Source organism: Lepisma saccharinum, chromosome 6, assembly GCF_977018435.1.
Source record: "Lepisma saccharinum chromosome 6, izLepSacc3.1, whole genome shotgun sequence".
Lineage (NCBI taxonomy): Eukaryota > Metazoa > Arthropoda > Insecta > Zygentoma > Lepismatidae > Lepisma > Lepisma saccharinum.
In genome coordinates, this window is record NC_139234.1 from 17,031,406 (window position 1) to 17,049,198 (window position 17,793).

Genomic DNA, 17,793 nt, shown 5'->3' on the forward strand with positions numbered 1-17,793 from the left:
AACCATGTTAAACCGTAGGAGCATCCCCCAGCAAATCCCGATACTGATCAAACATCCCCCAGGAACCCTCCCTCGTCTAATATTTCCTACTAGCCGGCTTTCGTGGCGGAGTGGTTAGTACATCGCACCCGGCCTGGGCGTCAGTGTCCCTTCATCAATGTCATCATAAGTGGCGCAGGAACGGGGGGGTACAGGGGTACATTGTACCCCCGCAAATTTTTGAAGGGGGGTACTGTACCCCCCTAAATTCGTAAATCGAGTTGTACCCCCTGTACCCCCCTTTGGTAATTTGACAGCAGACGGAAGATGCTACTGTTAAAATTACCTATTATCAATTCGCCCAATAAAAAATTATTATTGTTTATAAATTTTAAGCATTATTCCTTACCACAGAAATTCAAAACATTTAATTGTAAACTTTTACTACATTGTGCTTGCTACTAGATAGTTCATTGACCTAAGTTCTTGGAAACCTCTTTAAGGAGATGAAAATTGTTTAAAATGTGTGTGGAACGATGGAATCAGATTGACTCTCAGACAATTACGCTGCAGACGATTGCTGCTTTGCGTAAAGGGGGGGGGGGGTACACATTTCTAAAGCAGTGGTCGCGTCGATTCGAAGATATGATACAAATCTTCATCAGAAGAGTAGGTATATGACTGACCCCATTTTCTTTTGAATATTTATAATGGAATTTTCCGAAACGGAACACTTACACGAACGAGACGAGACACGACAGACCAACTTGGGGGGGGGGGGGGGGTACAATACATTCCTGTACCTCACCCATATTTTTCATGAATTTGTAAGAGGGTGTTGGGAAAACTATACTTAAACCTATATATTAAGATATATATTTTTAAAAAAAATAGAGTACCGATTAGCCTATCTGAGAATGAGGTGAATTTGGAATAAGTTTTCATAACTTCAGAGTGGAAACCGAAAGAAAAATAAGCACAAACAAGAACGAGAAGGACCTCACCACACAGGAGACGAGATGAGGCTGTGACAATTCTCGACTCAGCGCATCGCGATATATGATTCCTAGGTGAAATGAAATCTTTCCTAGACATTTAAACAGGGTGCAATTTGCGATTTTATCAGAGGGGGGACTATTTTTTACCTATGTATTAGGTATACTTATAATTGGACATTAATTGCTTAAAATCTAATTGTGATATCGAATGCAACACAAACACAACGTGATTTTATGTTAAACTCTAAAGTCAAATTGTAAGAAAATTACATTAGTCAGATGAATGCACGAGATAAATGAGACTCACTGCAGGTTCTATTGGTAGATTTTGGATTGGATTTACAAGGTCTCTGGGAGTAAGATGGGAATATTTGATTGATTGATTTGGTTTATTTTACTTCGCCTTTCTGCCACTTTTGGCTAATCGCGAAGATGAGGATGAGTGATGATATGATGAAATTGATGGACACTCAAAAATAACACCCATGGGCAGGCCAGGATTCGAACCTGGGACCTCAGGCATCATAGCGCGCTATGCTAACACCTCATTTTTTTTTTAAAGGAAATACCCCCTACACGGAGGTATCCCCCACCATTCACTCTTTTTCTCACTTTTACACTTTTCAATTCTTACATTTTCTTTGTTTCATATCAACTGGACGAACACAAATACCCATGCCTTACCCGGGACTCGAACCCAGAACCCCTGGCGTTGTAGCGCGCTCTGCTAACCACTTCTCCACGGAGGTCGACGTCCCCTCCGCCACGGAGTCCGGCGAGGTGGGAATGTGTTTTGGATTTTCTTTGTAGATGCGAATATCTTTAACTGTGACGCGCACATGCTTCTGCTTACATTAAAGTTTACCTTTTCACATAAAAGATAAATTCACATGTCTTCCTAAAACACACGCATGTATCTGCATTTGAAAATAAACCTTGGCCGGCTCTTCACATTGTCCACCAAAAATTGAAAAGAAAGAATAAACTTTTGAGCGTACGGCTTTCCTTGCTACTTCTGAGAGCTGAAGGATTTCGGTTTTGTAAATGTACCTAATGATATTACTTTCAGTACTTGAAGAGCGTCATTAGGTACAGCTAATTATATTCAAATAAATGATTTGTCAAATTTTTCACAAATATTTCAAAGTTAAGACTTCTTACGAATTGATTGGGAACCATCTGAACTCATTTTTTTTTTTAATATTTTGGTTTGAGTTGCTGTTTCAAGTCCACTTTATGCACAGTAAGGCTAATCGGGACTGGACCTACAGTTTAAAGTGGAATCCAAACCACTTGTGCCTCCACCGGGTATCGAACCCGGGACCCCTTGATTACAAGGCAATGACGCTACCACTGCGGCATGGGGGAGGCCCTTTCTTTTTTAATACAACAGCCTATAGATGTCTGAGAAAATACCAAATACATGGCTTCTAAAAGGCATTGGATGTGGTACACATCTGCCATAAATTGTTTAAAGACATTGAAAATTAGAATGAACGGAACTGAAGTGGAACTCTATGTAATGTAGTTTCTATATCCAGTGGGTGGGAGATGATTATTCCTGGTTGGGGTGGCTCAAGATCCCCCTCACTCCTGATTTACCGTTACGTGAAATCCAAATAAGCCCAGAATGAGTTCCAGAGCTTAGCCTTATATGTTTCAGAATTGTTAGGGTAAGGACGGGGCAAACGGACACCCTAAGGATATATTGAAAAATAACTATCAAACTGTTTATTGAAAAATTACAATTATGGTCGATATAGAAAGTGTGAACATTGAGCTAACAAATAGTACAATGTATAATTCAAAATAATGAACGTTGTCCTCCAAATTGTTAAATGAATCAGTGTGTGTAGCAGTGTCCGTTTGCCCCACCATGGCGGGGCAAACGGACATGTGAGAGGGGCAAATGGACACTAGCTCATTTATTAACTGTCATGTCTCTCAGAAGAAGAACCCACAAAGTATGGGTCATTTCCATTTGCAACGCACGTGGAACCAGACAGAACACACTAAGCACTGCACCCAGTGTTGACCTTGCTTGTACACAACGTTGCATACACGGCACACATCTTTTGCGGTGCGTTTAACATGCTTTCCCAGTCTTGTTGTTTCATTAGCTGCAGTCAGTTTTTCTCTTTGAGGCGAGCGATGAAAGAAGGATCCGTTAATAAGTGCGATTCCCCCGTTTTTCGTTTCCTGCTCGAGGTCCCAGAAGTTGATGGCAAGGGGTTGAGTTCTTGAAATCTTCCTTGGGATGAGGCATCGTCTGTCGCTAAAGGTTCTGGTGATCGCTGATCTTGACCATTCACTTCATGGACAGTTCCAGGAATAAATGCGTGCTCAGGCAGGCGTTGTGGATTAAATGGATGAAACCCATTTACTGCATTCCCCACTGTGGCCGCACGATTCCAAGCCTCTGCAAAAATGCCACCAAAGGCCACTTTATTGATACCTTTCCCCGGATTTCTTCGCACGTAAACTCTACAGCCGTCGTTGTAAAATGTTGTAAGTGGCCCAAAGAACGAAATGTCGAACGGCTGACGTTTGTGTGTGATGTGTGGAGGTAAACACAGAAGGTACATGTAATTGGCTAATGCCTTCTCCAGAGTTGGTGGATCTGAACAATACGATCCGTGTCCATCAAGAATGAGCACTACAGGAGCAGGGGGTTTGACACTAATGAAATGGTCCATAAAATGAGCAAACTATTCCCATTGCATGTATCCACTATCCGAAAGAACTATTTTCGTCCCAGGAGGCATGCCAATTTCATAGTTCTAATTATATCTTTACCCCTTCATGATAACAAAAGGAGGCACATACTGGCCAGTTGCAGATCCACATGCCATAACACTGATTGTTTCTCCCCTTTTACAATTCGTTTGGCTCACGACTTCTCTTGCCCCGCATTGATATGACTCGTTTTGGTTTGTAGATCAGTTACATGCCTGTCACGTCACAGTTGTATATGTTGGCAGGTTTGTCCCATATATTGTGTTCGTCTAGCAACTTCGTTAAATTATTGTAAAAGATGTTAACACTTGCCTTAGATAATCCTTTAGCGCGAGCATATGACAGAGCCTCTGAAACACGCAAGCTGAGTTACTTGTGACGAGCTAAAAATCCTTGTATCCAGTCCTTCCCTGCCATTTGTAGATCATTAAAGGAATGTGGCACACCATTTGTAAATGCATACCGATATACCAAACTGTGGAGTTCCTTATAGGTCAGACCATATCCTATAGAATCAAGTTTCAGAAGGTGCTCCACCAGTTGTACCTCCACTGCATTTGAAAGCGTAGTGTGTTGGCCAAATTTCGGAATTTGCACGTTGCTACTCACCCGTCTCTGTAAAGTGATTCGGGGAACAGACAATGTTCTTTCGGCTGTAGCTAGAGGCATGCCATCTTGTACTGCATTAACAGCCCTCTGCATATTGTCATCGTCCAGGAACAGCGGTCTGTGGATCGTTCACGATGTCGCACTATCCTGTAACAAGGACACATTATTTTAGAAAGGCATACGTCTGAAGGGTAAAACCTGCATTACATACAATTCACACATGCCCTTTCGACTTTGAGTCAAATGTAGATTAGTTGCTGAATTACATAATACCTTATAGTATTTAAATGATATGCACTTTATGCATGTCCGTTTGCCCCAACACAAGCCTGTCCGTTCGCCCCGCCTGTAGCCTTGGGCTTTACATTTTCGAAAAAGCCCACCGGATGGCAGCAGCATGTTGACACAGGCTGTGTATGTCGAGGAGGCAATGACATATCGACACTACAAAGCGAAACTTTGACGGGACCATCATAATCCAAGCAATCCTTATGTTCTGCACACAGATTTTTACTGTTTAGGTTTTTGCTAGTACAAATATCCTTACCTGGTCAGGTTTTACGGCTGGATTGGCGTTCTTCTTCAAGATTTCAACCGATGTTCAACACACCTTCTCGCCAACGTTCTGCTTCAAATCACAACGCCAACCGATGCACTGTTGCAAGCTTCAAAGCCAAATTATTCGTATTTTTCTTAGGGACTGTCCGTTTGCCCCGGTGTCCGTTTGCCCCGTCCTTACCCTATCTGATTTTAAAATCTGTTTTTTTTTTTAAAAAAAAACAAATTCTAACAAAAACAATGAAAAATATATATGCATATTTTGCATTAAATAACAGGACATTCGTGTGTGCTGTTCTAAAAGAGAATATTTCTCATGGCTTCACATTATACCTAGGTATCAAGGACGTTTTTGTGGGGGTCCAGGGGGTCCGGACCCCTTCCCCCCGAAAGACTTACCAAGTAGTAAAAGTAATTTATCAAAATATAATTGTTTAGCACTTGTTATACTCAATTTCCATCAATGCCAATACCATGCTTGAACAGCGTAACAATTAAAAGTTAGGGTGCGACAGAAATATCTCCCGGATTTCATTTGTGAATAACAAAGCAACGATAGATGTTATGCAAAACTTTATTGCACAGTTGGAAAGAACAAGGTTTACCATTTTATTGCACATTTGCAAAGAACAAAATGTTCCAATTATTTTTTGTCAAAATTGCCACAAGTCACCATTTTGTGTGACATAGTTGACTTTTTAAAATGATATCGTCCAAATGCCGATCTGCACAGTATACGCATCTCTGAAGTCTCGCCCTGAAGTTCTGCATTACCCTCCTAGTCATGTCTGGTCGGTATTGCCGCTCTTTCCTGTCCGATACCATCTTTCAGATCATTGGCTGTTCTCGGCCTTCCTTGGTAAACTTTAGCCTTCACGTACTCCCACAGAAAGAAGTCGCAGGGTGCGAGCTCGGGGGAACGAGTTGGCCATGGAAGGTGACTTCGAAGTGAGATCAGACGCCCTGGAAACATTTCACGTAGCACGTTCATCGATACGCGTGCTGTGGCACCATCCTGTTGGAACCACACAGCCAATTTGCCGCGTTCGTTCGAATGCGGCTGCAGGAAGTTGCGTAACATCCATACATAACGGTCAGACGTTACATTAACTGCGTGCAGTCTTCCTCAAAAAAGTGGAAAAGTTCATGGAGTTGTCTCGGTACATATGGGAAACAAAATGGTAATCCTTGTTCTTTCCAACTGTGAAATAAAATTTTGCATAACATCGATCGTTGCTTTGTTATTCACGAATGAAATTTGCTGCACCCTGTATACTCGATGGTTTTCTCCGCTGAACTTATTGGAAGGCAAGGAATTTGCCTCATATGGCTAAAAAGGATTCCAAAGATTTATGCACACTACTAATGACAATATCCATAAAATATTAATCAGGAACTTTACTTTTCGTTAATTGGATCTAACTCCTTTTTTTGTTATTCAATAAATATTCAATTCTTTTTCTATCTGACATTAAATTCCTTGCCAGGGCAGTTGATTTTGTGCAAATCTTGGCGATCTTAACTACACGTACGCTAGATAATGAATACCTGCTGTTATATTTCTATTATTTTACTATCTTCTACCTATTCATGTAATAATAATACAATATTAATTAATGTACATATTTAATTAATTAATATATTAATTTAATTAAATATAATTATCCTATATATATATATATATATATATATATATATATATATATATATGGGAGGCTGAATTTTGTACCCCCCTAAATGAAAAACGTTCCTGCGCCACTGACAACTTGTGTCCAAAAGTGGAAGAAAAGCGACTTAAATTAACCAAATCAATGAACTTGGTTAGCATAAAAAGATGGGCAAATAAATGGCCGTAGCCAAACGCGTTAACTGATCGATTTTCGATCTCGCAACCGAGGTTCCCGTGTTCGAATCCCGGCTTGGGCATGAGTGTTCCTTGTGAGCGAATGAAAAACAAATAGTACAAACATGGCCAACTGAGTAAAGTACAAGGATAAGAGTAAGCTTCCATTCATGGCGTGCCCAAGGGAGGGTTGGTGGGGGTTATAAAACCCCATTTGGCCCAGTATTCCTAAAAAAAAGAACGTCAAAGGTAGGAAAATATGACAAAATGAGAGCTGACTACCAAGAAAAAGCATACAAAACCCGTCCCATTCGAAAATCCTGGGTACGCCACTGCTTTCATTACCCACGATATGCAACAGTTGCAGTGGCGGATTCAGAAGTTACAGTTGGGAGGACGATTTTATGCCAGGTAGGCTATCTCATCTCGCCGAAATCAATTCTAACCTACACTTGCACTGCTCTTTACATGAACATTAGTGCCGTGGATGGAGTGGCGTGCCAGAATTTTAGAAATGGGGATTACCTACACTTCTTTAGTAATTAACCCTCATTTTAATCAGTCATTGTTTTTGCAAAAATAGGGATCCAGGGCTGGAATAGATGCTTCTTTTGTACGTAGTTGGGTTGTCGTAATTCCTCCCATTGCACAGTGGGCCAGAATTCTTAAAAATGGGAACAAAAATCGAAATTCCTACTTTAAAGCAGAGCCTTTAAACCATTAGTTCCCTGTAAAACAATGATGGGGCTGCCTCAAAACCAGTGATGTGCGTCTACGCGTAAACAACGATAGTCTACATTCTACACGTAGACTAGTTTATACACGTAGATTACGTAATCTATGTAAACAACATGGCGAAAGGTGATAACTTAGCAAAGGGCGCCGTGGGATTAAAAGAAAATTATATTGCGTATCAGTTGCTAATGTGTGAAGAGAACTTTTCATACTCTTTCTTCCAAATTCGAACAATTTCTCACCTAGGGAAAAACCTAACATAGGAAATATTCTAGTATTTAATGGGAAAAATACTAATGCTGCCTCACGACTGCCATCTGTTGTTGTTTTCTGCATACTATTTATCTTCTTCCATAGTTGATGATAGAAGAGAAGAGAAATTTTGTTGTAAATAGGATTATTTTCATTTCGTTAGGAAACCCTTCAAAATTAATTTTAATGCACTTTAGATTGTCTACTAATCTATGTAAACTACAACCCAATGTAATATACGCGTAGATTACGTGTAGACAACGCATGTAGACGTAAACGTATAGTCTACGGCATATCACTGCTCAAAACGCAAATATTTCCATACAGATGTTAACATAAATGGGGACTTAAGATTGGCGAAACCCACACATTTGTTAAATGCCATTTCACAGATGTCTCTCATACAGTATCAAATATTGAGACTGGTGTTGAATCAGAACGTTATCTGGGTGGGCTTCTGTGGCACATATTCTACATATCGTCAAGGTATATACTTTCTGTGGGTGGAGTATGAATTGATTTACTGAATTGTGTGCATTGTTATACAACAGTGTCGTGCGGTGACATTTTTCGTTGGGGAAGCAGAACTAACTAACTAACTAACTCCCTAACCTTCTTAAACCCAAAGGTTCATGTCTGCAGCAACACAGGCCTTCCATCCGTCCCTATCTTGAGCAAGATCTATATACTCTTTTCCATCCCTACCGATTTCCTTTAGGTCTATCTCAACGTTGTCCCTCCATCTTCGTCTTGGCCTTCCTACATCAGGTTTCCCAACAAGAATCCTGTAAACTCCTCTTTCCTCTCCCATTCGTGCCACATGGCCTGCCCACCTAAGTCTTCTTGATTTCATTATTCTAATAATATCTGGACATGAATACAAATTATGTACTTCTAAATTATGTAACCTTCTCCACTCACCTGTCTCCTCATCCCTTTTAGGTCCAAAGATTTTCCTAAGGATTTTATTTTCAAATACTCTCAATTTATGTTCCTCTTTCAATGTAAGGGACCAAGTTTCACACCCATATAATACTACAGGCAAAATTACTGTTTTGTATATTTTAACTTTTAGTTTCTTAGATATTAAACGAGAAGACAAAAGTTTATGAAGAGAGAAGTAACATGCATTTCCTGAATTAAGCCTGCTTTTTATTTCCTCTTTAATATAATTTTCACTTGTTAATATTACTCCTAAGTATTTGAATTTGGAAACTGGTTCAAACGAGTTTTTATCAATAATTAGATTTTGATTATTACCTAACACTTGGTTTCGGCCTGTAAGCATATATTTAATTTTCTCTTTGTTAATTTCCAAACCTATCTCTTTAGCAGTTTTGAAAAATATCTTAGCATTATTCTTAATTGTATTTATATCATCCCCTAATAAGTCTATATCATCTGCATATGTTGACAACTGAGTCACATCATTTAATTTTAGTCCTTCGTTAGTTTCTTTTACCTTCCTAACAGCATATTCTAAGGCAAAATTAAAGAGCAATGGAGATAATGCATCTCCTTGTTTTAACCCATCATGAATTGTAAATTTGTCAGACACATTAATACCCACACGAATTTTACTTTCTGCTTCACTGGTGCATACTTTTATCATACTAACAAGCTTCTTAGGTATTCCAAACTCTACTAATATATTATATAATTTATCTCTTTTGGCCGAATCATATGTTTTTTTTTAAATCAATGAATAGGTGATGGACATTTTGATTATATTCCCCCTTTTTTTCAAGTGTCTGTCTAATGTGAAAAATTTGATCTGTAGTCGATCTGTTACGTTTAAATCCACATTGATAATCACCTATAATTTCATTAGCATATGGGATTGTTGTTGCAGCCATGAACCTTCGGGTTTAAGAAGGCTAGAGAGTTAGTTAGTTATGGGGTTAGTCTTGTTAAAAGAATGTTAGATAATATTTTATGTGTTGTTGAGAGTAGAGAAATTCCACGGTAATTATTGCAGTTCATTTTATCACCTTTTTTAAACACAGGAACAATTATAGATTCTTTCCACTGTTGAGGGGTTTCTTCTTTATTCCATATTAAACAAATTAATTTATGAATTTGACATATTAACGAATTTCCACCATATTTAATTAACTCAGCTGGTATTAAATCAATGCCAGGTGCTTTGTTATTCTTTAGCCTTTTAATAGCATCTTAAACTTCAGTCAAGTTAGGTTCTGGAACTAAAGGTTCTGCTGTGTGCACAGTCAGCTCCTCTATGTGTATGAACGTCAATTATACTAGTATGCCTTCTCTTATCAATGAGAATATGATCTATCTGATTATGAGTTTTACCATCTGGAGAAGACCAGGTATATTTATGGATATCTTTATGTTTAAAAGTGGTACTTTTCACAATTAAATTCTTTGAGGTTGCAAAAGTAATCAATCTTATACCATTATCATTACTTAATTCATGAAGACTTTCTTTACCAATCGTGGGTTTAAATGTCTCTTCTTTGCCAATCTGTGCATTACAGTCACCTAACAGAATTTTCATATCATACTGAGAAAATTTATCAAAGACCTGTTCTAATTCTGTATAAAAATCATCTTTAGTATTATCATCTTTATCTTCCGTTGGTGCATGTATGTTTATTAAAATAATTTTACACCACCTACCCTGTAAAACTGCATATGATATCCTATTATTAATAAATTCTACTGTTTTAAGAGCCGAGATAATTCTATTATTTATGAAAAAGCCTGTTCCAAAATTATGATTTTTAGTACCACCATAGAAAAAAGTATAATTTTTAGTTTTACAATTCCCTTCTCCTGGCCACCTAACTTCCTGGACAGCTACTACATCTAATTTATACTTAACTATCTCATTAACTGTACACTGAAATGCCCCAGGCCGGTAAAGGCTCAGAACGGTGCCTAATTTAATATCCTTATTCCTAATGTAGATCTTATCCTTAGTCCAGGGACCTCTCAAAGTAGTCCCCGCCCGGAGATCCAAATGGGGGACTATTTTACCTCCGGAATATTTTACCTTGGGAACATCCATGGCCTCATATTGCTGTTTCTTGACATGTATTTTTACAGTGCAGAGTTGTCAGCTCTACGCCTAACCCCCAATATGAATGGAGGACCGCACCTGTCGTTGGTCAGCGGATCCCTCGGATCTAGCTGGGAGAATCACATTGTAGTCCACCAGCCATATCCCACTTCTGCTGATTGTGGGACGCTCATAGAGCCATGACAGGACAGCTCTGTAAATCCCAACAGAGCAAAATGTTGACCATTTCACTCTGTTGGTTGACTAACTGCAGTGAACAAGTCACTGGGCGATGAGGTCGTCAAATCCCTACGCCTACTTGGGGAAGCAGATCCCGAAAAATTAAGATAACCAAGATTTCATTGCTTCTACATGTTTATACTGAAATAATGAGTACTCTATCTGATATTGTTTTCTTACGTCTCTGGTACTTTAATATTGTCTTCAATCTCCGAGTATCTGAAGGGGAAAGATGAATGTCCTGGCGCAGTTTTTCATTTATTCGAACTTTATTTGGTCTGTTGTCACGCGTATTTAATGCAACGCGAATGATTTAAACAATTTTCACACTTTGCAATATTCACAAATCCATTTTGGCACCACGTAGTTCTTTCCGTAGAAATAGTTAAAAATGCTAACACCAAAGTTTCTGAAGCTTTCCGTTTCCACATAGGTTAATTCGAACTTCTAGTAGTTTTAAAGTTTATTACATTTGAAGCCCTTCTCAGCTGGCACAATTCGGGAATATCGGGAGTTGGACACTTTACACTTCAGATTTCACTCGACACACACACGCACGCACGCACAAACACACATGCAGAGAGAGATATAGAGAGGTAGAGGTGTGCAAAAACAAATACAACATATATAAATTCACACGCCGGAAACAGTAACCTTGCAAAGCGCTTGCAAAAAACGTGACTGCGGTCAGCGAGTGTTACCAACTCTAATAGGCGGATGTGTTAGATGTCTTAATAAACCAAACGCTCTGAAAAGTTTATCTTCACATATAATATGCCATACGTATGTTAGCAATCATATTTTTGTGTTTCTCTTATGCTTTGAAACTTTATAATTAATTCAATAATATTAAAATTGTAGCTATTTGTTGATATGCTACAACGCTGGCAGTATACATTAGACGTGGACACTTATTCGTGCAATTCGCAACACTGAAGACATCAGCAGACTTCAACGATGGCACTCTGGCTTTATTTCGGCCCTCAGCGATTGGAAGACGAAGTTCCCCTCCATGTAAACTTGACTCTCATTGGGTAATTGAACGTCGCCTCTTTCTACTTTGTCCCTTTTGCGGCTCTGGGCTCTGGCTACAAGCGGTCCAGGCCAAGGTGATGTGTCGCAGGGCAGATGTTTTGTCAACACGCCACGTGAGGGTGCGGATGGACCCATAACGGAAAAGGACAAACTTTGGAGGCTTGCAGGTTGATTCTGTATAATGGAAAACTTAAAGTTAAAGAAATAATGCTGTAACCGTAAAGCTGTGGGCCAGCACTGTTGGCCTTGCTGCACTGGAGTGCACGCGCATGTTATACAAGCTTATTCCCTTTGACTTCCAAAATTTGTGGGATGAGTTTACATGAAGATTTTTATGCCGAATTATTCAATGGGTGTTATAAAAGCAACCAAGAGAAAACTGGCTGCCAACTCGTGCCAATGCGCAATTACGAAATGGATAAAGAATATCAGTTGCATGCGGATTCACCCTGACAAATATGCCTGTATTGAAATAGAATTGCATTAAAACGCAGTATTTAACGTAAACATAAGAGAATAGGAATACATTAGAGACCAGATACAGGACATCAGTCCTACATACCTCTCAGCCTGCAATCGGGAAAATCTGACAGTCAGTGGCGGCGATTAGGGGGGAAAGGGGGCCAGTTGCCCCCCACTTTTTATTACTTTTGCCCCAGCACTATGCTAAATATTATCTGCAAAGGGAAATATACTGTCTTTGCCCCCCAGTTTTGGCACTTTGCCCCCCGGTCTTGGAACCCAATCGCCGCCACTGCTGACAGTTATTCATACGTTAGTTTGCAACAAAGCGAGCGGTACGTCATCTGCTCAAGGGAGTTACATTGTGGCGCTTGACCGGCAGAAATGAAAACAAATTTTACAAGATTACTCAAAGAACGGCATATGCTCAGTATACTGCTTGTCAATCCTACGTGCATGGATTTGATTCTGGACTTTTTCCTTGGTATTTCGTATCGAGTCGAATTCAAGATAGGCAGGCTCGTGGAGAAGACAGAGCGAAAACGGAAGCCCGAAAACCGAACGTCCAGGAGAAATTCAAACGCTTCATTGGTATTTTCGTTGACAAACCTAAACAAGACGGTAGAGGTGCCTCTAATAATGGTAAGACATAACATCAATTATTTCAGGATCCACAAAAAGTATGTGGAAATCACAGGCATCAACGAGGTGTTAATGAAACGATGCAACTATTTTGTAAACACAATCGTCAAGTCACCGTAAGAACGTTCACAGTTTTCGTGAATATGCGTTAGAAACTATGAAACTTCTTGTAGCAGAATATTTCTGGTATTGTATGTCCAATGACCTACAGAACATCTTGGTGCACCGTTCAGATGCCATAGCAGCAGCTTCTTCCAGCCGGCAGCTCTCTGAGGAGAATCAAGAATATCAGAGAACGACTGTCCCGTTATACTCCCGAAATTCAACCAACAAAAATCTTATGCATCATCTTGACATGATCCTCCCGAATCCTATCAAAGATTCGGTCATATTTAATATTATTTTTAATTATTTTGCTTTTTATATTCACTATGAACGTTATGAAAGTTAAGATATTTAATGGTTGACCTAATGACATAATTTTGTCATTCGAAAAGTTTCGTGTTTGTTGTTTGCAAGCTTCGTGAAAGCAAAATCTTTCATTGTTGACAATTAGTTAAAAATATGATGTTCTCAGTTTTAGAATTAAACTATTATGAAAGCCATAACAGCTAGATTTTAGTTGAAGTTATTAGTAACATAAGCCTTATGGACATTGGAAAGCAGTTCTTAAAGAATGTGACAAAGTTTGTGCTAGAGAATATTATAGAAACTTCAAGGGTCATAATTGTTGTTATAGACATAGAAAAGTGAACCTTATGGAACATACTGTTTCATCTTTAAAATATTGCCATTATACACAAATTAGTTCTCTATATCACAGCTGTAGCTATGTTTATCTTTTATGCCACGGGAGGCGCTCTGCTTGACATGCGGGGGTATAAATATAGCCTCGAAACCTAATTCTGGGGCATTTTCATCACCGACTCCGATGGGTTAACATCTTAAATACTCAGCTCCCTTTATGGGAGGGTTCAAGAACTTAGTCTTCGTTCTCAAATTAGCTTAGAGACGTAGTTATTCTGTCACCGTACGAAAGAATAAGTTCAGTTAAACTTTATATTGAAGCTTTCTGAAATTTTAAATTATATCTTCGCAAAATAATGTTAAATTTCGACTCAGAACTTATTGTTATGGTTAGGTTCGCCCTGTGGACATGCTAACATGTCGCCATGCGTGAGAATAAGTTAATTTACGATTGCTTACAACTTTGTGATAATTCAGTTTGATTTATTCGAAACTTATGCGCAATATACATAATATATTTTTAATTTTGCATAAAGCACAGGACTTAATGTTATTCTGCCGTATGAGTAGGTTCGCCCTGTGGGCAACATAACATGCCATCATACGGAAGAATAAGTTCAGATTATTTCTTCTCCTTAATTATTAATTATTTATCAGGTTATTCATTATTGATATTTGGCATGGTTAGGTTTCTCCCTGTGAACATGCTAACATGTTGCCATACGCGATATCAAGTCGATGTCTCTAATATTTTACGAACTATAAGGGTCAATCCATATGAAATCATACCAGCTGGTTGCTTGACCATTTTTAAAAAAGTTTATTATTTGAGTGGTGTGAGCCTCATATATTGACAGTTCAGAACCACTCTTATTTTATTTTTACTATCACCGATTTGAAGATGGCGGGCATTTTTTTATCATGGCGCGCGTCATTTTCTCCATTCGTAAGCATCAGCGGCAACTTTTTTTTCTCAGCTCTGGTAAGTCCTACGACAATGAGACAAAATCTGTGATATTTTACGAACTATATAGCATTTTGTACTTCTTCACATATCTTGAAGCCAGACCATAATGTCCAATTTATATTAAATAGAAGTCAATACTCGAAACCTTCGCCAGTCATGTCAAAGTTAAGCTTCATTATGTCAGGGAGCGTTCGTAAAGTTCCAATCAAGCACCTGGTCGTCTTTATATAACGGATATGACAGCTTGATCCATATTCTGTAAATAAACTGCAAGAGTTGCATAGATTTGATTACAAGAAGGAAATCTGTTCCGTCCTTTGTTTATGGAGATCTGTAATTAAGATGTAAATTTATGAAAGTATCTTAAAAATAAACCATATTCGGGAAAATAATTCCCCATAAAGAAGCCTGCTGGAGACGCAGACCTTTCTTCAGAATCAGATGTTGTTTATTTAATTTCCCATAGCCTATGTCAAAAACGATTTAGTACAGTTGAAGCCTCATATCACATGTACTTCTATTACTATACCCGTACCTGAGAGGGGTCAGAGCATCCCATTAGCCCACTGAGTTCAGCCGAGGTGAAGAAAACAGATGCAACTGAATATGAAGGTGATTGAAGGAAATAGGAAGGTAAAGATGAGGATGAGCTTTATCTTCGTGATTTCTTTAATGTTATAGCTGCGATTGTATAATTTTTCGAAGGCGATTTATGCTCGAGGACGCTGACGACAGAGGGTGGCCTAAATGTTCGAGAGAGGAACCGCCACGAAGCCTAGTTCAGCATGAGAACAGCCTAAAGTGCCGCGATGGATGTTTCCACTCACTTTCTTCGTCTTCTTCAAAGTTCAGAGCTGGCGATCGAGCGCAGGTCTCTCCACAGCCATGCAGCTAAGCTATGATGATTTTAAAAGGATGGTATTTGTTTTATTTTGATTGTGTACGTTTGCCTCATCATCGTCCCGCAAGTTGTTATGTTTTCCTTCCTAATTTTGCGTAACGTTATGCGCCGCTCTTCCTAGTTATTCATCTGTTGATATGTTGATACATAAGTTGAAAGGACAAGGAAGGCCCATTTCAATCTGCTTATCTCATCTGATACACCAACATCAAGCCTTCGGCCTTTGCCTGATAAGAAATCATGTACGCTATCACAAGACGCCACTCGTTTGCTCGACATCACAGTGTGTCAAATGTCTGCGTGACGAATTGAAAATTTATCCACTACTAACAATGAAAGTGAAAGTTAAGGCTTGTTTCATTCAGTATATGAACACAATGCACTTTAGAAGAATTTATTTCGTAGTGTAAGGTAGGTGAGAATCGTCGTGCGTACTGCCATGAAGGAATATTTGCGAATGTGGAGGCTCAACATTTTCACGATCTCGGTCATTTGTGAAGGTAATGCGATCAGCACCACGCTGACCCCCTCCCCCTTTCCCCGGTTGCCTCTGGGTACACATTTATTACATGCTGTGTAAACCCGAATTGCTTTTATGCAGGAACTAGGCAGGACAAAATTCGACATCACTAAATGTACGAAAACATCAAAAGCATAAAACTATTATGCTGACCTAATGGTTGGGTCAAATTTAACCCCAGGCGGCCTTTCTAGGGTTAGAGGAGGTCATCCATTTCCACGTCTTCTTATTCCCCTACTCTGTCCTTTAATGAACAAAATTAACTACCTTTGGACTTTTCCTTATCTGTGTATAGTTGTCAATGTCAACATTGGATAGTGTAGAAATAATAACGTCAGGTATAGATTGCAAGTTTACTCTGCAGAATATGTTCACTTTATTAATACACATTTGCTTAAATAGTGCTACTACATTTGATCTGTGTAACTATACACAACTACAAACAGTTGTTTCATTTCTGTATTCACGAATCTTTTCCTTCTTCTAAGCTCATAAGAACCATGAAGTACGAAAAGGATGCAGTGACAATCTGAAAAGAAAGACTCAATATTTTATTAGGACTCAGTGGCGGCGATTGGCTTCCAAAACTAGAGGGGGAAAGTGCCAAAACTAGGGGGGGGGGGGCAAGAACAATATGCTTTCCCTTGGTAGATAAGGTTTATCATACTGCCGATACAAAAGTGGCAAAAAGTGTGTGGGGGAAAATTGACCCTCCTCGATTCCCCTAATCGCCGCCACTGAATAGGAACATTGTTGTGTATAAAGGAGATACAAAAATGTACCTTAAAAAAGGATGGAATTCACAGATGGGACCATGTCACGTTTTGGAACTGAACTTTTTAAAGAATAAGATTAGTATGACTTTAACAGTTTCATACAATGATTTTTATCACGTGGGTTTGTATTCTAAATGCAAAACTATCATTGTAAAGCCTTCATAAGTAAAAACACACGTTAGAATTGAATTTTGTTCAAATCTGCGAGGGTCTCCAACCTACGTTACATGAACATTTCATAACATGGTGAGTGTACGAATGATATTTTTGTATGCATTCTACTTTGTAGAAAGTGACTATTATGATTGCAGATACTTAAGCTTGGAAAGCTAACGCACTAATCACCAGTGGCACATGGTGCGAGAATGTGAGCTGCGCTGCGATTCGAGATATGCGTACATATTTTCATTGTTTGAAGTTAATTGACTTCTGTGACATTAACTGTACTCATCTTGGTAAACAATTAAGCTTGTATTTTGCACGAAACTTCAAGGTGGCGTGTCTTGAAGTTTAAATGCTCTCATTTTGTTACCTGTATTTGCCTTCCGTGACTGACTGATCATGAATTGATAAAAGGATAGAATGTAAGACAAATGTTGGACTCACAAACACCCTCTTTGTTAAAAGTTGTGGTTTGTGTAAAGTTTGACACAATTTCAATCGTTTTCAATTCTAAGAAACTGAAACGATTTTGCATCAAATTTTTGAAATGTTTTACTGTAAGCAAATGCATTTCGAATTCAATCTATTTGAAGTGAAGAAAAGTGA